A 26,358-nucleotide genomic window follows, 5' to 3' on the forward strand; every position below is an offset into this window, starting at 1 on the left:
GTGCCTAAATGCCAACAGCGACTGCCCTGACAGGTACAAGAGGAGTGTTGTTAACGCATACGTCGACCGTGCTCTCAGCCACAGCTCAGAATGGAAGCAAGTCGACGAAGAACTCTGTAGGGTAAGGCAGGTCCTAGTCAATAATGGCTTCTCCAATGGTTTCATCGAAGACATCATAAGAAGGAAAGTGAAAAGCCATGCAACCTCTGAAGAGACAACTAACACAACACCTATACCCCCTATTAGACTATTTTACAGGAACTTCTTTTCCACAGCTCATAAAACGGAGGAAAGGGTCCTGAAAGATATTGTTAATAGAAACGTTATCCCTACAGACAAAAATCAGAGGATACAACTGACGATTTACTATAAAACCAGAAAAACGGCCAGCCTACTCATGAGAAACTCTCCAGACACAAAACAGAACGCTTTAAAAGAGACTAACGTCGTCTATGCCTTCAAATGCCCACTTGGGGACTGTAAGCTCCAAAAAACCCAGTATATAGGCAAGACAACAACATCTCTTTCTAGGCGTTTAACGATGCATAAGCAACAGGGCTCCATTAAGGAACATATAATCTCTTCCCATAACCAAACCATCGCCAGAGAAATCCTAGTAAACAACACAGAAATCATCGATAGATACAGCGATAGCAGGCGGCTTGACGTTTGCGAGGCACTACACATCAAGAAGTCAACACCAGCAATCAACAGCCAATTATTGCACAACTATATTCTACCCACCTCAAGACTCCGCTCCAATATAGAAGCATCAAGAAATATGGACCAATAGGCTTTCTACAAACACTTCTATTCAATACCCATTGTTTCTGTTCTGTCTTGTGTTGATACTTTTAATACCCTATTAATATCCCCTCTTGTTCTGTCTTGTGTTAATGCCACATCACCCCTCCCACCTCACTCAAATGTAGATATAAAATCAGAGATACGTAAGTTCTAATCAGTTGTGTATTTGTGAAGTCTTTGAAAATGTAATAAGTTTTACGAAACGCGCCCGTGTCACGTCAGACTAGAAATAAAAATGAGTTTTGGAGAAGTGATTTTTGATTTATCTCCAACAGTGAAGCGTAATGTACGAAAGATTGAGAAAATTCGTGTTAGAATTATTAATCTTACTTTTTCGGTCATATTTAATAATATATATATATATATATATATATATATATATATATATATATATATATATATATATATATATATATATATATATATATATATATATATATATATATATATATATATATTATTAAATATGACCTATTATAATATGATGATATGATAAATATAAATATGACATATAAATTAATATGATTATTAAATTATTATATATTATTTATTATTAAATATGACCTATTATCATATGATGATATGATAAATATAAATATGACATATAAATTAATATGATTATTAAATTATTAAATATATATATTATTAAATAATTTATATATATATATATATATATATATATATATATATAAATATATATATATATATATATATATATATATATATATATATATATATATATATATATATATATATATATATATATATATATATATATATATATATATATATATATATATATATATGCGAACAAGCCTGAATGGTCCCCATGACTATATGCACCTGAAAACTGGTAATTGAAAAATTGTTATATGTATATATATATATATATATATATATATATATATATATATATATATATATATATATATATATACATATATATATATATATATATATATATATATATATATATATATATATATATATATACGTATATGACATCACGTGTCATATATATTATATATAATACTTTTCGTAAATAATTAGTACGAGTGGTGGACTCGAAGGCGTCGTGTGGTGACATTTAAGGGTGCCGCTCCTGTGCAATATAAGCCTCCCCAGAGTGCTCCAGTGGCTCACTTCACCAGAGTCTCTCGCCACGTCAGCACCTTCGGTCCCAGGAGCCTCCCACCGCACCTCACCGACCGGGTATAACAGCAGTAAGGTGTTCCTTCAGGGTGTTTCATTACAGTCAGTGTCAGTGTGGAGTGTGGCTGTACAGAAAGAACTGGCTATTTATGTTGTGTTTATGTCTCTGATATTAATGTAATTGTGTCTTGTTCCTCCGTCTAGTGGGTTTATTATGAGTAATTGTTCTCATAATATGTCTTGTTTGTCTACCTCTCCCCTCTTTTATGTCTCTCTCTCTTCCTTTTTTGTGTCCCTTCTTCTGTCTCTTCCCTCTTTGTGCACCTCCTGTCTGTTCATTCTTTTAGGTCTTTCTGTCCTCTTTTATCTCTCTCTCTTTCTCTTTCTTTTATGTCTTTTTGTCCTCTTTATCTCTCTCTCTCTCTTTCTTTTATGTCTTTCTGTCCTCTTTTATCTCTCTCTCTCTTTCTTTTATGTCTCTCTTTCCTCTTTTATGTCTCTCTCTCCTCTTTTATGTCTCTTCCCTCTTTTATGTATCTTTCCTCTTGTATGTCTCTCTCCACTTTTATGTCTCTTTCCTCTTTTATGTCTCTCTCCTATTTTACGACTCTCCTTCTATCTCTCTCCTCTTTTAATTATATTTCCTCTTTTATGTCTCTCTCCTCTTTTAAGCATATTTCCTCTTTTATGTCTCTCCTCTGCTATGTCTCTTTATCTTTGCTACTTGTATAGCAACACTTCTTTCCTGATATATTTACTTGTCAGGTAATATATATGGATATATTGCATTTCAGGTGGGATATATTACCTGTTTGGTATTTTGGACCACCATGGCCTAGTCGGTTAGTGCAGGTGTCTGGGAGTCATCAGAACGCGGGCTCCAGTCATTCCATTACCTCAAAATGATTTCATTGAATATGACTGCATATTCCGTGTTGAATATTTTCTTGTTTAGGGCTTCTATCCATCTCTTGCATCTTGGTTTAATTGGAAGAAAATTTCCCCCTAATATATTATTTGTTCAAGGTTGACTAAAAGTACAAAAATTAACTTTAAAATGTATAATACTTATTATAATTTATACAACATTTCGAACCTACATGGTTCATTCTCAATTGAGGAGACATCTGGTTTTTATAACACTGGGAGGTCAGGTACATACAAATTTAAGTAAGGAGAAAGGCAAAAGTAAAGAGTAGAGGTATAGTGAAGGGTAACTAGACTAAGCATACAAAGATAAGTTAGGTAATTATAAAAATATAGTAATTAGACCTCAGGTGACCATAGTGGCCATGGCGTTTTGGGCAGTGACGTCATCGTTGGCATACTCTCGTTCCGGTTTTGCTCTCACTCTCATAGTGGGTAGAGTGAATAGTTCTGTTATTTGGGTATTTATGGTGAGTTGTTCTACATTTATGTGCAGGGCTTCAAGAACTTGAAGCCTCCTAACATCTTGGGTTTCTTCTACTATGAATGTGTTTTAATTCAGGATTTCTTTTATTAAGATGATGTTATATACGCTTGTCATGTGATGTGTAGGAGCACTTGACTGAAGATGATAAGTCAAACTCCTCGTCAGCTTGGTCGACGTCATAACTATGTACTTAGATTGAACGTTACATCCTTCGTGGGGACTGGAGTACATATATACTACGTTTGACTGCTGTAAAGGGTTCACCATTTGGTCCGGGAGACATCTCCCGTCACGCAGGGTGCAGTCGCGCCTCCACAGATCTCAAGTATGATCTCTTGATACTGGTAATGGCTCAAAAGGGCCACCACTTACGGGCTATTTATGCCCGTGCCACCTCTTGGGTGGCTTAATCTTTATCAATCAATCTGTAAAGGGTTCTCCGTCGGCTTCGGGTTGTTTTTAATGAGGGGGTCGGTTTGCTTCTTTGTTTTACAGAATATGATTAGGTCTATGTTTTGGTTAGGAGTAGTGCTTTTTACTCCTTTACATATTATTTATTTCATTATCCTTTTCTCTTTCTTGTATTCTCTGTGCATGATTAATTTGTAATATAATTTTAGTGTAGGTGTTGTGGTTTCTATTTTTGGTTCAGGATTGTACCACTGGTCCAAGTGTCGTCTTATAGTGGTGTTGACCTCGTGGTTACTATAGCTATTGATCACCAACAACTGTGTTATTTTTTCAAATTCGCTACTCGAATTCGCTACTAGGGCTCGACGAATATAAGCGTTGAGAACAGTGACTTTTTTTCTTTGGGGGGCACTCACTAATACCGTTTAGACATAATCCTATGTTTGTAGGATTAGTATATACGCTGGTGCTTAGAGATGCTCCTATTTTTGTTATTAGCACATCCAAGAAAGGCAGACTGTTATTTTCACTCTTTTCATGGGGTAAATCTGACTACTGACTCTCTCTAGATGGCATTTTAGATTACTTTGTTCACCAAGGTCTTTTACTATAACGAATATGTCATCAACATAACGGTAGTATACAATTGGTGTTTGTCTACTATTGAAGACTTTCCTCGATGGTTCTCATGTACAAATAGCAAATAACACTCCTAAAGGGAACCCATTGCTATTCCATCTATCTGTAGATACATGTTACCTTGCGGACTGATGAAAAGAGCTTCCTTTGTACCTGCCTCGAGAAGACTCTTCAAGTGTGACTCGGGTATGTCTAATTTGGAGGTGCTCTCGTCTCTGTATACTCTGAGTGGATCATTTCTACGGTGGTGTCAACCACTGTTGGTAAATAGGAATTCGTGAAGCAATAATTCCTTTGTGCTGTGTAGTAGTCTTGATTATTTCTAAGAAATCTGCTGATGATTATAGATTATAGTTGCTTGGGGTGCATGGAGTTTGGAGTTCGTTTAGTCTTTTTGCCAGGTGATAGGTTGGAGTTGTCTGACTAATTATTAAGCGTAGTGTGTTACCTAGTTTATGTCTTAACATTGCCTTAGGCATATCCTAAGCCATAGTCTCCTTGGAGTTTAGCGAAATGATTTCCACTTTTCTTTGCGTTGATCGCATTGATTGTTTTGTTCACTTTGCATTTTAAGTCTTCCAAAGGGTGCCTGGTAATTTGCTGAAATTTAGTATCGTCACTGAGAATGTCGTTGATTTTATTTAAATATTTTTTGAATATCTGAATATATACGTTTATTGATTTTTTCAATTGTATTTGACCTGAGGCTTTGAGATACGCTATATTAACTCTTGTTAACATTATCAAGGGCAGAGTTTTAATCGTTACAAAGTTTCCTGCTGACAGATGTCCAGTCTTCATCTCCTTCCTTATCCCCAGCATCCTCACAAACTTCATCTCCTGCTTTATACCCAGCATTCACATACTCCCTTTGTCTCCTGCTTTACACCCTACGTCTTCAACTCTTCATTTCTTGCCTTATTCTCTACATCTTCAACTCTTCACCTTTGGATTTATATCCAGCATCTACACACACTCTTCACCTTCTGCCTTATATACAGCATCTACACACACTCTTCACCTTCTGCCTTATATCCAACATCTACACACACTCTTCATCTTCTGCCTTGTATCCACCATCAGCACACTGACTTCATCTCCTACCTCATAATTTACCATCCACATACAAACTTCATCTCCTGTCTTGTACCCAATGCAAGAGAATCATTATTTGTTTCGATATGACCACGCCTGGTGCAATGTTCCATTTATTAGCCTATCCGCAGGATGTTCAGTACGCACCAACGCGCTAGGCAGACAGCTCACAGAGGCTGTCAACAGATCAAGGAATAGGCTCAGAGCCACAAGCCACAATTATTCAGAAAAAGAGCTCGCACTTCCCTTATAATGTCGGGATTCAAGGTAGGACGCTCTTATTTGTCCAATCCCATCGAGTAGATCGTGTCATTATCGAAATTAGGGTAAGCATTCAAGTTTATCTGGTGACTAGCAACGTAGGCCACTGGGGACATATTGCAAGAGAGATTGGTCTAACGGAAAGATTGTGGTCTAATTTACAGTTCTTTATTTATATTTTAATCATAAGATACATCTACTGGTGAATCTTTATTGGATCAGAGTTTCATGGCAGGTTTTAAGCATCCACTCAGGAGAAGGGAATTTCGGGAAAGCTGGTGTGTAGAATCCAGTTAGATTCGGTCAATCGTAAACTTAACACCACGAGTGACAGCCTTACAATGCTACCTTAACTCTCACCACAATCACTACGGGAGAAACACGGGAGCAAATCTAGTCCTGTGATGTATAATAATACATGAACACACTACTGAGACGAACGCCTCACCTTCTGCTCACATGATCTAAGTGAACGTTGACTTTAAAGTTGACTTTAACTGAGCGCGGTCACCGCTTCACTATGGAGAGTAACACACTTTTCAAAGTTTCAAACTGAGGCTCGAAAACAAGGCAAAGTGACGAACCTTTTCCAAATCATTTAATATCAACCATTGGGGAATCATTTTATAAAATCATTCCATGTCATTTTATATCAAACCAGGCGTTGCTCCAGGGAAAAGATCGTGTAAATAATTATAATCACCATACATAAGATTAGATCAATTTTGACTCAGTTGAGGTCACACTAAGGATCCAGTATTCACGCTGACGCACATCACACCAAACACGGCCCATAACAAGCAAGCGAGCTGCTTCACCCGCAGCATCAGCAAGTTGTGTCTTGCAATGCAACGGCCGGCTCCATCGGTTCATGTAAAGCGTGCAGTAGGAGGCATCGCCTCAGGACTTCTACACTGTGTCTCCTTGGCGAGTTAGTGGTTCTCCCGTGAACATACGAGGTGCGCCCTCAGTGAACGTGAGGAAGGGCAGTGCTATTCTGATAACACCTTGTAGACCTATACACCAATCACATGTTGCTCACTCATACATTAACGTAGAACACACCCCAACACTTTCCAGTCCATTTACTGTCCACACAGTTACTACACAACTGCATCAACACAGTTCACAATCTTCAGCAGTGCACTCTTCTCTTACCCCGTTCTAATTTCTCTGGTTTTCCAATAATAACGAATAGTATACATGTGATTTAACCCATCTTGACTACCCGTATACTAGATGGTTTAAATATGCTAAACTAAGGAAAGCGTTCTTCCCGTCACCTGAAAAGGACTACACCCCCCTTCCCCAAGTTAACAGTTAACAACACGAATGAATGTTCGTTGGCGTCAGAAGGTGTCAGCAGCCTCGTTCAACTCCTGGTTCTCAACGAGTCAAACGAAACCAACAAACTGGAGCTGAACTGTGATTGGCTTAGGACCCTCTGCCATCTTCCCGCCAGAATATAGTTCATAAGCTGGCTACATAGTTCATATAGGTCTCTTGGTGCCATGGGCGCACTTGTCGGGGGTAAGGTGGAAGTTTACAGGAAAAGAACGAGAGGAAAGATGACAACGCCAAAGTGACTCACCGACTGCATAAATCTACCAATCATCGACCCCAGCTCCTCAGAGTTCACACGGTCATAATCTGATCTCGTCGACTATCGAACACTCATACTAGGCAAGTGATCATATAATTATTCTTACTCAGAAGAATGGAGGGGATAACAACAAACACTTTGCAAGCGTGAATCAACTATACTCTAGTTGCTGGAAAACGAATCTCTGTGACACCCAGCATCAACTCTCTCCTCATCTCCCGTAATCAACCCGACACAAACACACAGTCTTTGTCAAGTTACACCCACACCAGACTTACCTATAAGAACGCATCTCTCCAGGACGAACCTCCACAGTCTGCCTGTTTAATACAAATGCTGGAATAGCCTGGGTGCGATTTCCAGTTGTATATCAGTTACTTTGGCAATGCATCAATCGTGACAATGTTTGCTGGGATATTATAATATGTAATTAATTTTTTGTATGTGCACTTTAACTGAAAAATAATACATTTTTGTTTACATTTATTTTGAAAAAGTTGAGAAAGGCTATAATGTGGATGACAAACAATGAAGATGTAAAATTAGCTATCAGAATATTAACTTAAAACTTACAACGTTTTTTAAATACGAGAGAAATGGAGGTTATCATGGTACTGTGGTTTGGTGGCAGCGGTTATCATGGTACTGTGGTCTGGTGGCAGCGGTTATCATGGTACTGTGGTTTGGTGGCAGCGTGTTTAGAGAACAAGGTGTCGCAGATGTGTCAAATTACAAACCCTAAGAACTACCGTGATAAAAGCCACCTTTCTCTGGGAACTGCCGTGATAACAGCCAACTTCCTCTGGGAACTGCCGAGATAACAGCCACCTTCCTCTGGGAACTGCCGTGATAACAGCCACCTTCCTCTGGGAACTGCCGTGATAACAGCCAACTTCCTCTGGGAACTGCCGAGATAACAGCCACCTTCCTCTGGGAACTGCCGTGATAACAGCCAACTTCCTCTGGGAACTACCGTGATAACAGCCACCTTTCTCTGGGAACTACCGTGATAACAGCCACCTTTCTCTGCGAACTATCATGACAAGAACCACTATATCCTGTTAAGGGTAGAGCAACGATGTTTCGATATATTTTTTCGATGAAAATTAGTTCATATCAATGTTTTTGGACTTTGTAGTGTGATTCCAGTCTCGTTTATCATCTCACAAAATACTTATAATTATCATGGTTCTCATGTCAGTAGTTCTACTAAACCGATTAAAATATTAACAATAAAAATAATGATATCAAATAATGAACATAAAATCTAACAACTATAATGACAGAAAGTTTCCCATGCGTTACTTAATTCAACTTCTGTACACAAATACAGTGTACTTCAATTAATAGACATATACAACATGCTTGTTATTTTTTAAATAATTAGTAAAGCATGCTTCCTAATGTAGATAAATACAATATGATGTGGACGCATATGGTATGATTTATAATATAGAATGCTTCACACGGCAGACGAAATATATATTTCCTAAATGTATGAAATTCCTTAAGTTACCTTACCCGTTCTATTAAGGAACGGGCCCCCACTGAATACAGCGATTTCTTGTATAATCTCACCAGATGCAACAGCGTTGTGGATGAACTCTGTGTTCGACTCCACAGAGGGCCATGGACGTGCGGCGCAGGTCACGACCTACAGCCCTGGCTGACCGCGCGGCTTTCGTCAGGCTGTGGGTGAGCGGGATGTCCGTCGCGGCCATAGCTGAAGTTACCGGCAGCAGCGTGACTACAGTGCGACGCTGGCTCAGACGCTGGAAGCTGGAAGGCAACGTGAACAGGAGACATCGCATAGGGAGACCAATGCCGGGAAGCCGTCTGAAGGAATCAGGCGGCGACAAAACACTCTTCAGCTGGGCTGGGGCACCAATACCCTGGCTGGTCTCTTGCCTTCCTGCTCAACGCTCACACCAACAATACCCACAAGGGACGACGCACTAATGAAGAGTCAGAGAGCTTTAGTCGTCAGTGTTCCAGGAGCTGGATAACATTGAGAGGTGGTCCGATCAAGTATAAAATTTTGCAATTGGTGGTCCGAGAGACTTCTTCTTTCCTTAATAAAAAGAACTACAGTAAGCGAATGAGTGTCTATGGCCAGACACCACAGAGTGACTGAACAACACCTTCCAGAGTAAGAATAGAAAAGGACTATGAGTAGTAATAGCACTGACCTTATCGCCAAAGACCACATCAACAAAATAGCATCAGCTGCATACGCAAGTCTGGAGAATAATGGTGACACTTATAAGCCTAAAGTCATTACATTGTCTTGATTATATACATAGGCATACACGCGACCATGCGCACTAGCGCGCATGCACACACACACACACACACACACACACACACACACACACAATGTTAGAAAGAACTTTTTCAGTATCAGAGTAGTTAACAGATGGAATGTATTATGCAGTGATGTAATGAAGGTGGACTCTATACACAGTTTCAAATGTAGATATGATAGAACCCAGTAGGCTCAGGAACCTGTACACCTGTTGAATGACAGTTGAGAGGCGGGACCAAAGAGCCAGAGCTCAATCCCCGCAAGCACAACTAGGTAGGTACAACTAGGTGAGTATTAAGGGAAAAAATTTGATTCAACACACAATGCCGAAAGATAAAATAAAAAGCAGGAAGGAGTGGATAAAATACAGCGGACAGACGCCAGAAGAGACCCAGAAAAGATGTAACAGAGGTATAAACAAATTTATAAATTTAAAAGGAGTACGAAAAAATACAGTGAAAACGACATTTCATCCAATACCTGTGAACAACGAAAGTTATTACATAGCAATATACAAGGGACGAGTCCAGAGAATGACCAAGTAACTAGACTACACAACAAAGAGAGAACACGCACGAAATGACAAAGAACCTAACGAAGAACTTAATTCCAGTTTCCAGTGTTCACAAATGATCCAGGACAGCTACAGGTGCTAGAAGAGGCAGTTACGTTCGTCAAGTGACAGGAGAGGAAGTAATGAGACAACTAGGGTCACTAGATGAACAAAACCAACAGTACCAGACAATATATGCTTATGGATGTTGAAAGAAGCTGCAAGAACCATTTTAGCTCTTCCTTTAATGATTCGATTGCGAAGGAAGAGTTACAAGGAGATGGCAAACCAATTTACAGGAAAATTAATTTGAAAGAAGAGGCACATACCTACAGCACAGTGTCGCAGACAATCAACTATTGCAAGGTACTCTCAATAATAGAAAAGGATAAGATTAGTTAAACACCTAGAGGGGATTAGTATAGAGGACAGAGCAAAATATACTAGCCAGTATGGAAAAAACCCCGAGTACTTATTATTATTAAGGAATTACTGCCACAGAGAGATAGCTTGTTGACAAGCAATTTTAGGTCAAAACCACATTGTTGTCAGAAAACATTACGATGATATTCTTTCCCAGGCTAGACTGTGAATCAGTCGACAATGTGCAATTCAGAGGCAAAACAAATTAATATAATTTAATGATAGCTTAAGTCAATATGTGCTTTCTTCTTCAAATGGTGAGCATATTATTGATTTATATCCTTTGCCAAGGTCACGCCATCCCCTGTTTAGATAGTACATTTTATATCTTTGTAAACCATCGTACACATATTGACGTATTGGAAAATTAGATAGTAGAATTTGGTATTATTCACTTTATATTTCGGAAAAGTAGCAAAAAAACTAAACTTAAATTTTCCCCGGCCTAGTAAAGCCGGGGAATATATATTATATATTATACATATATATATATATATATTTCATTGAATATGACCGCATATTCTGTATTTATTATTTTCTGGTTTAGGGCTTCTATCCCTCTAACTATTTTCTTAGCATCAGGGCTTAATTGAAATAGGAGTTCTCCAAAACTCATTTTCGTACTTTTAAGGTGAAGAAAAGAAGTGATTTACTATAGAGTGTATTACACTTATTTGTATAATTTGCACGACGTTTCGAACCTCCATGGTTCATTCTCAAGTGAACAGATCTTACAATACTAGTTGATTTTATACCCGCATTAGGTCAGGTGATAATACAATGAAGGTGAAAACATGGGGGGATACATAAGGGATAAACATAGGGGCTGCAGAAGGCTTATTGGCCCATACGAGGCATCTCCTATCTAAACAAAGATTAATCCAGTGTAATTGGCCTGTTATGTTGGACATTGTCTTCTGTGTTGGCATCGATATGTTCTTGTCTTGTCCTTACTCTCATGGTGGGTAGAGTAAATAGTTCCGTGATTTGGGTGTTCATGGTAGGTCGCTCTATTCTTATGTGAATTGCCTCAAGAATTTGTAATCTTCTTGAATCTTGGGTTTTGTCTATTATGCAAGTATTCTTGTTCAACATTTCTCTTGTTAGAGTAATGTCATGGGCTTGTCTCATGTGATTCCTAGGGGCACCAGATTGAAGATGGCATGTCAAACGCCTCGTCAGCTTGGTCGACGTCATACCTATGTACTTACATTGAAGGTTACATCCTTCGTGGGGGCAAGTGTACATGTATACAACACTTGACTGCTGTAGAGGGTTCTCCGTCGGCTTCGGGCTGTTTTTGATAAGGAGTTCGGAAGTCTTCTTGGTTTTGTAGAATATTATCAGGTTTATGTTTTGGTTAGGAGTAGTGCTTTTTACTCCTTTATGGATTATTTCTTTCATTATTCTTTCCTCTTTTATATGTTCACTGTGCATGGTTGATTTGTAATATAATTTTATTGGGGGTGTTGTGGTTTCTGTTCTAGGTTCTGAATTATACCAACGGTCCAAGTGTCTTCTTATAGCAGCGTTTATTTCCGCGTTGCTATATCCGTTGTTCACCAATACCTGAGTTACTCTTTCAAACTCTCTACTCACGTTGCTCCATTCAGAGCAGTGGGTAAGCGCTCGACGAATATAAGCATTGAGAACACTGGCTTTGTATCTTTGGGGGCACTCACTTCTACCGTTCAGGCATAATCCTATGTTGGTGGGCTTGGTATATACGTTGGTGCTTAAAGAGGTTCCTGTTTTTGTTATTAGTACATCCAAGAATGGCAGACTGTTATTTTCACTATTTTCATGTGTAAATCGGAGTACTGACTCTCTCTCTAGGTGTCTTTTTAGGTCAATTAGTTCATCTGAGTCTTTTACTATTACGAATATGTCATCTACATAACGGCAGTATACAGTTGGTTTTTGTCTGCTACTGAAGACCCTATCTTCGATGGTTCCCATATAAAAATTAGCAAATAAAACTCCTAAGGGGGAGCCCAAACCACAACACCCCCAATAAAATTATATTACAAATCAACCATGCACAGTGAACATATAAAAGAGGAAAGAATAATGAAAGAAATAATCCATAAAGGAGTAAAAAGCACTACTCCTAACCAAAACATAAACCTGATAATATTCTACAAAACCAAGAAGACTTCCGAACTCCTTATCAAAAACAGCCCGAAGCCGACGGAGAACCCTCAACAGCAGTCAAGTGTTGTATACATGTACACTTGCCCCCACGAAGGATGTAACCTTCAATGTAAGTACATAGGTATGACGTCGACCAAGCTGACGAGGCGTTTGACATGCCATCTTCAATCTGGTGCCCCTAGGAATCACATGAGACAAGCCCATGACATTACTCTAACAAGAGAAATGTTGAACAAGAATACTTGCATAATAGACAAAACCCAAGATTCAAGAAGATTACAAATTCTTGAGGCAATTCACATAAGAATAGAGCGACCTACCATGAACACCCAAATCACGGAACTATTTACTCTACCCACCATGAGAGTAAGGACAAGACAAGAACATATCGATGCCAACACAGAAGACAATGTCCAACATAACAGGCCAATTACACTGGATTAATCTTTGTGTTTAGATAGGAGATGCCTCGTATGGGCCAATAAGCCTTCTGCAGCCCCTATGTTTATCCCTTATGTATCCCCCCATGTTTTCACCTTCATTGTATTATCACCTGACCTAATGCGGGTATAAAATCAACTAGTATTGTAAGATCTGTTCACTTGAGAATGAACCATGGAGGTTCGAAACGTCGTGCAAATTATACAAATAAGTGTAATACACTCTATAGTAAATCACTTCTTTTCTTCACCTTAAAAGTACGAAAATGAGTTTTGGAGAACTCCTATTTCAATTAAGCCCTGATGCTAAGAAAATAGTTAGAGGGATAGAAGCCCTAAACCAGAAAATAATAAATACAGAATATGCGGTCATATTCAATGAAACATGTTTGAAAGAAAACCTGCTGCCAGTATACACCAATATATATATATATATATATATATATATATATATATATATATATATATATATATATATATATATATATATGTATATATATATATATATATATATATAGTGCCCTCGCACTATATATATATATAGCACTATATATAGTGCTCCACTTCCCTAGTGCCCTCGGGAAGTGGAGATATTTGAGATGTATATATATCTCGAAGTCTCTACTTCTTTTGTAGGGTCTGATGGTGTAGTGGGTTAAAGCGTACTAGTTATGGCAGCTACTGGAAGGTAGTTGTGCTTTCTGTGTTCGAGTCCCACTGGTGGGTGTTGTCCAAAGATTGTTAATCTTCACTTGTGGTTTATGCAAGTATAGGCATATATATATATATATATATATATATATATATATATATATATATATATATATATATATATATATATATATATATATATATATGTCGTACCTAGTAGCCAGAACTCACTTCTCAGCCTACTATGCAATTCCCGATTTGCCTAATAAGCCAAGTTTTCATGAATTAATGTTTTTTCGTCTACCTAACCTACCTAACCTAACCTAACCTAGCTTTTTTTGGCTACCTAACCTAACCTTACCTATATATATAGGTTAGGTTAGGTTAGGTAGGGTTGGTTAGGTTCGGTCATATATCTACGTTAATTTTAACTCCAATAAAAAAAAATTGACCTCATACATAGTGAAAAGGGTAGCTTTATCATTTCATAAGAAAAAAATTATAGTAAATAAATTAATTCAGGAAAACTTGGCTTATTAGGCAAATCGGGCCTTGAATAGTAGGCTGATAAGTGAGTTCTGGCTACTAGGTACGACATATATATATATATATATATATATATATATATATATATATATATATATATATATATATATATATATATATATATATATATATATATATATATATATATATATGTCGTACCTAATAGCCAGAACGCACTTCTCAGCCTACTATTCAAGGCCCGATTTGCCTAATAAGCCAAGTTTTCATGAATTAATGTTTTTTCGTCTACCTAACCGACCTAACCTAACCTAACCTAGCTTTTTTTGGCTACCTAACCTAACCTTACCTATAAATATAGGTTAGGTTAGGTTAGGTAGGGTTGGTTAGGTTCGGTCATATATCTACGTTAATTTTAACTCCAATAAAAAAAAATTGACCTCATACATAGAGAAAAGGGTTGCTTTATCATTTCATAAGAAAAAAATTATAGTAAATATATTAATTCAGGAAAACTTGGCTTATTAGGCAAATCGGGCCTTGAATAGTAGGCTGAGAAGTGAGTTCTGGCTACTAGGTACGACATATATATATATATGTCGTACCTAGTAGCCAGAACGCACTTCTGGGCCTACTATGCAAGGCCCGATTTGCCAAATAAGCCAAGTTTTCCTGAATTAATATATTTTCTCTAATTTTTTTCTTATGAAATGATAAAGCTACCCATTTCATTATGTATGAGGTCAATTTTGTTTTCTTGGAGTTAAAATTAACGTAGATATATGACCGAACCTAACCAACCCTACCTAACCTAACCTAACCTATCTATATAGGTTAGGTTGGGTGAGGTAGCCGAAAAAGTTAGGTTAGGTTAGGTAGGTTAGGTAGTCGAAAAACAATTATTTCATGAAAACTTTGCTTATTAGGCAAATCGGGCCTTGCATAGTAGGCTGAGAAGTGCGTTCTGGCTACTAGGTACGACATATATATATATATATATATATATATATATATATATATATATATATATATATATATATATGTCGTACCTAGTAGCCAGAACGTACTTCTCAGCCTACTATGCAAGGCCCAATTTGCCTAATAAGCAAAGTTTTCATGAATTAATTGTTTTTCGACTACCTAACCTACCTAACCTAACCTAACCTAACTTTTTTGGCTACCTAACTAAACCTAACCTATAAAGATAGGTTAGGTTAGGTTAGGTAGGGTTGGTTAGGTTCGGTCATATATCTACGTTAATTTTAACACCAATAAAAAAAATTGACCTCATACATAATGAAATGGGTAGCTTTATCATTTCATAAGAAAAAAATTAGAAAAAATATATTAATTCAGGAAAACTTGGCTTATTAGGCAAATCGGGCCTTGAATAGTAGGCCAAAAAGTGAGTTCTGGCTACTAGGTACGACATATATATATATATATATATATATCGTACCTAGTAGCCAGAACGCACTTCTGAGCCTACTATGCAAGGCCCGATTTGCATAATAAGCCAAGTTTTTATGAATTAATGTTTTTTCGTTTACCTAACCTACCTAACCTAACCTAACCTAGCTTTTTCGGCTACCTAACCGAACCTAACCTATAAAGATAGGTTAGGTTAGGTTAGGTAGGGATGGTTAGGTTTAGTCATATATCTACGTTAATTTTAACTCCAATAAAAAAAAATTGACCCCATACATAATGAAATCGGTAGCTTTATCATTTCATACGAAAAAAATTAGAGAAAATTTATTAATTCAAGAAAACTTGGCTTATTAGGCAAATCGGGCCTTGCATAGTAGGCTGACAAGTGCGTTCTGGCTATTAGGTACGACATATATATATATATATATATATATATATATATATATATGTCGTACCTAGTAGCCAGAACGCACTTCTCAGCTTACTATCCAAGGCCCGATTTGCCTAATAAGCCAAGTTTTCCTGATTTAATATATTTTCTCTAATTTTTTTCTTATGAAATGATAAAGCTACCAATTTCATTATGTATGAGGTAAATTTTTTTTTATTGGAGTTAAAATTAATGTAGATATATGACCGAACCTAACCAACCCTACCTAACCTAACCTAACCTATCTTTATAGGTTAGGTTAGGTTAGGTAGCCGAAAAAGTTAGGTTAGGTTAGGTTAGGTAGGTTAGGTAGTCGAAAAACAACTAATTCATGAAAACTTGGCTTATTAGGCAAATCGGGCCTTGCATAGTAGGCTGAGAAGTGCGTTCTGGCTACTAGGTACGACATATATATATATATATATATATATATATATATATATATATATATATATATATATATATATATATATATAATAATATATATATATTATTATATATTATATATATATATATATATATATATATATATATATATATATATATATATATATATATATATATATATATATATATATATATATATATATATATATGTCGTACCTAATAGCCAGAACGCACTTCTCAGCCTACTATTCAAGGCCCGATTTGCCTAATAAGCCAAGTTTTCATGAATTAATGTTTTTTCGTCTACCTAACCTACCTAACCTAACCTAACCTAGCTTTTTTTGGCTACCTAACCTAACCTTACCTATAAATATAGGTTAGGTTAGGTAGGGTTGGTTAGGTTCGGTCATATATCTACGTTAATTTTAACTCCAATAAAAAAAAATTGACCTCATACATAGAGAAAAGGGTTGCTTTATCATTTCATAAGAAAAAAATTATAGTAAATATATTAATTCAGGAAAACTTGGCTTATTAGGCAAATCGGGCCTTGAATAGTAGGCTGAGAAGTGAGTTCTGGCTACTAGGTACGACATATATATATATATATATATATATATATGTGTGTGTGTGTGTGTGTGTGTAGATAGCGTGTATTAGGCCTAGGAAGGTTAAGTTAAGTTAGGTAAGGTTTTATTAACAACGTACATACATAACTTTTTCCGGATTGTTCAAATTCAATATTACCAAATTCTACTATATAATTGTCCATTAGGTCAGTGTACGATGGTGCACATCGTTACTATAAGTACTGCCTAAACAGGAGAATGGGCTGGCCAATGGTCTCTGCTTTAACTGTAAGCGATATGTTGACATTTTTGGTCATTAAATCAAACTTCTGAATTATCTTTGTCTCGATATAAAAGGGAAGCCATTTTAGTAATTTGTTGTTTATATTCTTAAAATTTTTATATATTAATGTTAGATGAGATATTACAATGGCTTTCGTCTGTATTGACTTTTTTCGTGCATTCTGTATCATATCATAATGGGTGTTGTTTTTGTTATACATAATATTATACATGATTACAAACTTTGTAAACTATGTTAGAGATAAATGTACAACATGTATAAATAAAGTGTTTGAATTTGAGTTATTGAAGCCAATTCAATTTAATTCTACTTGTGATATATACATTATTGAGGAAACGCTATTTTATCATAAATTTATTAAATAAATGAAAAGCTTTATGATCATTACCACATCCTCTGAGACCACTATACACGTGACCCCGATATTGAGCGTTAGATTACGGAACAACTCATCCAGATGAGCGATGTAATGTGGCGACTGCTTCAGTAAGTAATTATTGAAATTATTACTCTAATTAACAAAGGAGCATACTTTAGCCTATTATTAGTTAATAAATATATTTGATGGCTTTCCTAACGAGAAAACCAACTTTTTTTGTATTAGTTTTCCTGATAAATATATTTATTAAAGTATGCAAATAAACCCTTTAGTCATTCAAGAGCATAATTTTCTTGGCAATGATCCCAAACTAGTGGAAGCACATGAGGTAGCTGGGCTTGCGACGAGCCATGAGGGCAAGGGAACGGTAGAAAGGAACGGCCTCTTTCACAATCCATCTTTAAAGGACAACGCCTCAAAACATAAACCTCATCCCAAGGCAACATGTTTAAGATCTGTTTGCAACTATTTGTATTTGCAGTACGGCAGTGAAGCAGTAACAGAAGTTGGAGGAAGAGCAACTCATTCGCAGGTTAGGTTCTTTCAAGCTGTGACCAATAGGATCAATAGGACCACTCCTATCCTAGTGATCCTACTGATGCTATAAGGAGGGAGTCGGCATCACTGGTTACCCCCATCAACATAATCGGTTCAAATTAAACGCCTATTATTTTCATCTCGCTTTGTACCAGACTCCATTCTCTCTAAGAGTCATTAAGCATGATTGAATGATTGAATTTTCGACATGATTGAATGTTAGCTTTGTGAGATGGTTCACCAGCTCACTTACAATAGTGCTCTTATGCTTGTGGGAGCCAGTACACTTGTTAAGTGCACTTGTTAAGTGGGCGGACTTAAGTTTGGTAACCAGCAACCGAAACATCTAGTGTTTGGGCTCATGTGAGAGCCCCAGTCATCAGCAGTCCAGAAATGTTACCCTGGCCGGGGTAGCACGTCTGTGGACAGTGCTAGAGCCGATAGCATCATCTCATTGTATAGCTTGGAGCGAGACTCCACTCGGGAACAGCTAGGCCGCAGGCGTGGGTGAGCTGTGGGCCTCCCGCGCTGGCCACTCGAGTCGTCGTCATGGAAACAGCCACTATCTTAGTAAACATCTTGAGCCGCCATGTTGGTCGGCCATCTTGGAGTTGCCCTAGGGGCCTTGCTACACCGTCGCTGATTGGATGAGAGGGGTAGGCCGCTGTATGCCTTCCTCTCATTGGTTATTTCGAGGAGGACGCGGGAATCGTCGGTGTAACCATCATTCTGAACCCAGCTGCCACTCTGTCAAGACGCTTCCTGTACTCAATTCGGTCAAATTGAAGTATAGGGCGTCGTGGTGGCTAGACTACTCAACTGCTTCACTTCCTGCTTCACCAACGACAGCGGTCGTCACAGAATCCGGCCGAAGTCGTCGCTTGGAGGGGAGAAAGACATTGTGTACAGTGGGTAGAGAAGATCTTGTGATCTGGGATCGTGGGGAATGTGCATACGAGCAGTAACAGACTCGTAGATCCCATACCAGTGATGATTAAACTTGCTAGTGCTCTGTACCAGTCGATGGGAACGGGGAAATTCGTGTCAAGCAGATTTCCCATGTTTGTGTAAGACGCTATCGTTGTGCGCGTCACCTGGGTACGAACGCTTCACTTCACCAGTGGGTCGAGGGTGCGAACTGATCCGTGTTGTGAGTGGGAGGGATTCGAGTGCGCGCCAATTGTACGTAAAATACCACATGAGGTACTACCGCCGCCTACGCCACCTACTACTGCCATGAGCGAGCCAGCCACCCGTAGCGGAGTGCCTGATGTATAGGAATGGTGTGTAAGCCGGCAGTATGAATGAGTAAGTACCTATGTGTGTATTTCTGGTGATCAGTTAGTCTCTAAAAGCTTGAATTCGAGGTCAAGTGTTCCGTCACATTGTCACGTAGCACCTGTGAGGTGGAAGTGAAGTGTGGACGAGGAGATAATCACCCTTATTGTCATCCTGTCAGTCCAGAGGGACTTACGTCTTGTGTACACAGACGTACAGTGTGTGTGTGTGTGTGTAGGTACACACGGGAACAGAGAATACAAAGATTAACCAAGGACTGAGAGGATGTCCATGTAATAATTATATTATTCCATTGTGGTAATTAAATCATTTTTGATCGTCAGTCCCACGGACGATCATTTCCATGTGATATCATTTCCATGTGTAGTCTTGCAGGTGTGGAATTCCAACACTGAGTATGTGTGTAACGTCAGTGATTCCTGGCAATGATTATTGTGGAGTGTACCACAGTGTGGTCTAAATTTCTAGTATTGTTCCCAGGGCCGTGACAAGTGTGATTTATACATATATGTAATTGTGGTTGCAGTATTAACGTAATTTTGGTAGAATTTGGTGAGTGACGAGGCTGTCTGGAGAGACCGCCATCGCTCTGTCGAGTAACGTAACTATCGAGAGTGTTTATCGGCATGCGTGATCGATAAATCACTCACTCATGTGATTTAAGGAGTGCGAGATCTCCTTAGTGTTCCCAATAACGTTTGATAGCTGTAGGCTACATGTGTCAGCATAATTATATGTATATATAATCGTAGTGTCATGGTGCCCGGAGTTATTGTGTTATTTCTGTGTGGTGATTGCAATATTTTGACCTATGTTCTAGGGGTTATTGAGAGCACTGGGGTCATTTGCAACAGTAAGTAAGTAAGTGTGTGCAGCATTCTAATATTTGGAAATTAGAGTACTTGCCGTGTGTGTTGTTGCAAAGGGGTTGTTATTTGATGGTGATTGTTGCTAGTGTTGAGCATCACCATATGTGATTGCAGTTCAGTAAAGCCATTGTGGGGCAGTGTTCTAGAGGGTTCATGTCCTGTATGTTATTTTACTAGGTTCTGCAGTATTGTCATAGCAACCGGATTGTAACGTAAATCACTGTGATTTGTTAGTGTGATTTGTCATTGTCGTGGGGGAACTCGGCTGTAGACGAGTACTTGGATACACATATATTCTCCTGGTTATCTGGTAGGACATCGAAGTCCAGTATTCAGTGAGGTGATTGCGAAGCAATTAATATAACGTAACCAAGGGAACGCTTATTGCTTTAAGAGAATTTGTTCTTTGACAATTTGAGAAACGTAGAATACGTTTGGGTTAATTTACTTTCCTGCAAGCAGCTACGGTAGTCTCGAGGAGCCTAGCTATCAGCCAGATAAGAATTAGAGTATTGTCTGTCGTAGTTAACGGTCAGTGGGCCGGGTAATTGACGTGTTTCAGGAAGTCAAAGTAATTAACCTCGATCCTTGTTTGATCGACTCACACGAAGGCTACATTGTTCCATTAACGTAACGTCGTTATTTATCTGCCCGGAAGTACCGGCACTTGATTGACTCGTGGGAGGAGTAACGTCATTTTAGAATAACGTAAACGTGGGGCTAATTACTGTTATTAGCCACCTGAATTGGTCTGAGTATGGAAGGCTTAGACGGAATTCATACCTTAATGTAAATTGCTGAGCCAGTGTGAAAGGTTGCCTATTTTAATTGTTTAATTATTGATCTTGAGGATAGTAATTAATTACTCTAAAGGTAATCACGAGTGATTACCGTTCTCTTAGCACTTTGGACATTGTAAATCAGAGTTTACCATCGCTGAGTGATTAGTAACCGATTAGCGTAAATTAACGTAACAAGTAAAGAGATTAATCAGCTGTCTGGTAGTACAGGGATTAATGGGATTTTCTCACTGAATGCTCGACGGGTAGAGTGTTGTGTAATTTCCGCGTTACTAGTGACTGTTGTAAGAGTTATCAATTTAACGTAAATGTTACCTTGTTATTAACGTAAATGTTATTGTGTTATTAACGTAAATCAATTGTTATTGATTGTTGATCGTCCGTGGGACGGAGTGTTAACGTAAGGATTAATTTGAGGAAGGGTTGCTGGAGTTGCCAGTGAACCCATTAGTTATTGTTGTCATTGGAAGACTACTGATTTGATTGCATTGCAACCGCTATTGCAGGTGTAGACTGCACTGAGGCGTAGAACAGTTAGGAGGTTACTGGAGACGTGTCTCAGAACCTACTGTGTCATTTGTTGTAATTGTGATTATAGATCTGTTAGTTCTTGTCTTTTGTTGATTCCTCTGTGGTCACGCTTATGTTCGAGTTAGTTCATTATGCAGTCCGAGGGGCTGGTGTCTAGCTGTCATTGATTGTGTCACAGGAAGGATTTCGAGTAACGTCATTGACATTTCTTTTTGTTTTGCTGTAGTAGTTAGTACTTTATTGAATAAACTAAGTTGTTATGTTTAACACTGTCTTTTCATTACACTCCACACATTTGCATTGTTATGCAAGTGTTCTTCACACTCGACTAATAAAATTGAGACTGATTCTGAGCTTTGGACCAAATATACGGCACCACACAACAATAAATTATTGTTGTGAGAGCCCTTGACCTACTCGCTAGATTCGCTTCAGCGAATGGCGAAGGTCGTCACCCAAGTGGAGGGGATTTCAATTTTCATTGGGGTCTCGGCGTTTGCTCGCGCCTAGTCAATTGTTCATACATGGTCCCAAAAGTGAGGAATGAGCTGCTTACTACACTGGTGTGTTAGCTAAGCAAGTCCTTCCTCAGGCGACCTAATTGAATATCACGACAGGAATAAAGGTTAAAGAATAAAGAAAATCCTTAGAAATTTTCCGAGCTCAATTCCTAATACCAATTTCATTTTATTCCAACTTCAAAAACTCTCACAAGCTTGGCATGTAGTTTATTAAATGATGAAGACAGTAGTCAAGAGTAGAGAAGGTGACAGGAAGGAATGGTGGTGAAGGATGTGGTAAGTGGTGAAGGGTAGGGAAGATGGTGTAGGGTAGGGATGGTGGTGAGGAGAAGAGAAGGTGGAGAAAGGTAGAGAAGGTGATGAAGAGTAAGGAAGATGGGGAGAAGTAGGGAAGGTGGTGAAGGGTAGGGAAGATAGTGAAGGGGTATGGAAGATGGTGAAGGGTAGGGAAGATAGTGAAGTGTAGGAAAGATGGTGAAGGGTAGAGAAGATGGTGAACTGTAGGGAAGATAATGAAGGGTAGGGAAGATAGTGAAGGGTAGGGAAGATGGTGAACTGTAGGGAAGATAATGAAGGGTAGGGAAGATAATGAAGGGTAGGGAAGATAGTGAAGGGTAGGGAAGATAGTGAAGGGTAGGGAAGATGATGAAAGAGAGGGAAGGTTATAGATGGGGGAACCTAGCAGTGCCCGAATAGTGATGGTGGTTACACTGATGAAGAAGTATTTAGTGAAGATGATTACATTGATGAAGATTGTCGTGTGTAGAAAGTTACACTTTTGTAGGTTGCGTGTAGTGAAGATAGTTACAGTGATAACCATGTAACAGTCATGTTACAGTGAAATGAAGATAGCGATCGTTTGTGAGGATGACGATCATCGTGATCATTAATGAACACGGTTATTGATGATAATTTTTAGTGAAAATTTATATAGTAATGAGTAGTGAAGATGGTTGCAGTGATGAAGACAGTGCGTTGTGAAGATAGTTACAATGATGAAGACCGAAGCGAAGATGTAGTCTCTGTCACCCGAGCATCACTAGGTACTCCTGGCAGTGCTGAGAAGCCCGAGGATGTAGGTCACACGCTTGCAGTTACCCAGCACAACTTTGCACGCTGAGAACGGTAGGGAGGGAGGGGGCGGACAGAGAATGGGAGGGACGGTGGGTGAAAGACAGACAGACAGACAGAGCCAGAGAGAGAGAGAGAGAGAGAGAGAGAGAGAGAGACGGACACACACAAAGACCTGTGTGTGTACAACCAGTACCTCAAATAATACGCTAATAGATCATTGTCAAACTGGTTTTGCTATGACCCGCTTGAGTCTAACAAATTTGTGTTTGTTCCTTTAACAGCATATATGAATCAGTTGACAGCATCATAATATTCCCTAACTCTAGCAGAGTTTAAGAAACTATCCTTCACAAAAGGTTCACTAATCTGGTACAGGAGCACTGTATCATGGCGTAGAGGAGGCTAGACTGGGGCACAGGTCAAAGGCAACACAGTGTTCGCAGAGATGGAGTCAAAGACACAACCATTGCAAATTGAGAGCCACAGAGATATGACTTAGATTCTTCATTGTTTACAAGATAGATCCTGATTAAGCCAAATAGGCTGGGAAGTGACCAAAGATTGAGAGATGTAGTTTAAAGTAAACAGTAACAAGATTATGATGGTCATGCATGCAAATTTAATAATTTATGATAATAGAGTAGTATAGGAATAAAAGAGTAATTGATGATTGTTTAGTAATATATGATAAACAACGCCAAAATTGATAAATCTGAATGTAAACAGTTACGTTTAGTTAGGACCTTTTGCAAAATAAGCAATATACATATATAACTGTTTGAAATACCGCAAAAAAATAATGAAATTCATATAAAAAATCTTTAACAGTTAAACCTCCAATGCTTTTCTTCAGCTTAATACAAATGAAGGTAATGAGAGGATATTAATGGGGTTGCTTATTACATCAATACGAAATAGAAAAGAAATAAAGAATAAATTGGTTTAGATTAGATTCCATAAAAACAATAGTAAATAAAGGTTTGGAAATAAAGTTGTGTAATTTTTGTAAGAACAAGGTAACCTCAAGGTAACATTCTTGATAACGTAGTCGAGAGGGAATCACTGGTTTGTTTCAACCAAATGTCAAGTATATATATGAATGAGTTCGTTTGGGTACATATTGGAAATGCCTTTTATTGTCCAATAGGCCTTCTTCAGCTTCCTCCAATTTAATGTTGTGTTACAACGATCAGAGCATTAGAAGATATCACGTAATATGTTGAATATTGCTATCCTCTAGAAGACCCGCTAGCAGTCAAATTATACAGTCACTTAGACAATGAATAGCTCCTGGAAATGAAGGCTATTTAATCAGCATTAAATATTAATATAACTTACTTCAAAACAATCTAATGTAATAATATTAATAATAATAATTCTATTTTCACAGCACTGTTTCCTGTGTCTTCAGAGACCTGTTGAGATACAAGAATGCTGATAACGGTAAGGTCGTGGGGGCTGCTGGTGACGGTTCTGCCAACACTTGTGGTTGTCGCACATCTGCGTCGCCCCTCTGGTAAGCCTTCCAGCGCTCCCTGCCATGCCTTGCGTCCTCTACTCATGGTTGCCATAACATGTACTCAATTGACAAAATATTGTGGCCAAATAATGGGATGGACCTCGCCTCCCCGGACTCTCCGGACACCCGCAGTGCGACAGAATCATGTAGACTCGCATTGTCACAATCCCTTCTCAGACACATCAAGCTCCCATGACTGCATTGTGCATATTCACAGTTATTTGCAGAGGAAACTATTATTCCAGAAAATGCTGATGCGCTAACACCTGCATCAAGCGCTGTGAGAGAAGTGATGGAGAATGAACCACAACCTCTCTGCTCTGTGGTAGTCTTCGCTGATGGAGGCCTCTCTACTTCATTCATAGCCTCGGTACCTACATTTGGCTTATTGTGATCATGTATAAACACGACAATTTGACATTAGTCTTGATTGTATATTTTTTTTGTTTTGGAGGGGAGGTGGCTACATTCAAGTAACAGTCGATCCAATTTAGGTAACACGAGAGAGCCACATGTTACCGGGTGTGACAGTGTTGGAGGTGTCAGCGGTCGGCCAGAACGCAAACTTGACGCTAATGCAAGTTTCCAAGGTGCTCGGCGTGGCTCTACGGGTAGGTCACTCTCACATTACTGTTGAGGCGGGTAGGTCACTCTCACATTACTACTGAGGCGGGTAGGTCACTCTCACATTACTACTGAGGCGGGTAGGTCACTCTCACATTACTACTGAGGCGGGTAGGTCACTCTCACATCACTACTGAGGCAGGAAAATCACTCTCACATCACTACTGAGGCAGGTAGGTCACTCTCACATCACTACTGAGACGGGTAGGTCACTAACATCACTACTGAGGTGGGTAGGTCACTCTTACATCACTACTGAGGCGGCTAGATCACTCTCACATCACTACTGAGGCGTGTAGGTCACTAACATCACTACTGAGGCGGCTAGGTCACTCTCACATCACTACTGAGGCGTGTAGGTCACTAACATCACTACTGAGGCGGGTAGGTCACTCTAACATCACTACTGAGGCGGGTAGGTCACTCTAACATCACTACTGAGGCGGGTAGATCACTCTCACATAACGTCTACCATGTTGACGTCAACAGGTGCGGCAGGTGTCATGGTGCGTGACGGTGGTAGGTGGTGAGCGACGACCTCGCCTTCCTCGCCACCTTCGCCCAGTGGTCACTCAAGGGCCGCCTCCTGGTGTGGTCGACGAGGCTCCTGGTCGTCACCCGCCTCCCGCTCCACCACCTTCAGGTTCTCCACACACTGCTCTCCATGACCAA

At 38.7% G+C, this 26,358-nt stretch overlaps 1 long non-coding RNA gene across 1 annotated transcript; it reads left to right on the forward strand.

The window, feature by feature from the left end:
• Positions 1-1,960: 1,960 nt before the first annotated feature.
• Positions 1,961-25,669, forward strand: LOC123771584 (uncharacterized). Its single transcript, XR_006774519.1, has 4 exons — positions 1,961-2,030; positions 24,934-25,059; positions 25,308-25,432; positions 25,557-25,669. It is a non-coding gene; the product is annotated as an uncharacterized lncRNA (long non-coding RNA).
• Positions 25,670-26,358: the final 689 nt, after the last annotated feature.

This window comes from Procambarus clarkii, chromosome 76 (genome assembly GCF_040958095.1).
Source record: "Procambarus clarkii isolate CNS0578487 chromosome 76, FALCON_Pclarkii_2.0, whole genome shotgun sequence".
Classification (NCBI taxonomy): Eukaryota; Metazoa; Arthropoda; class Malacostraca; order Decapoda; family Cambaridae; genus Procambarus; species Procambarus clarkii.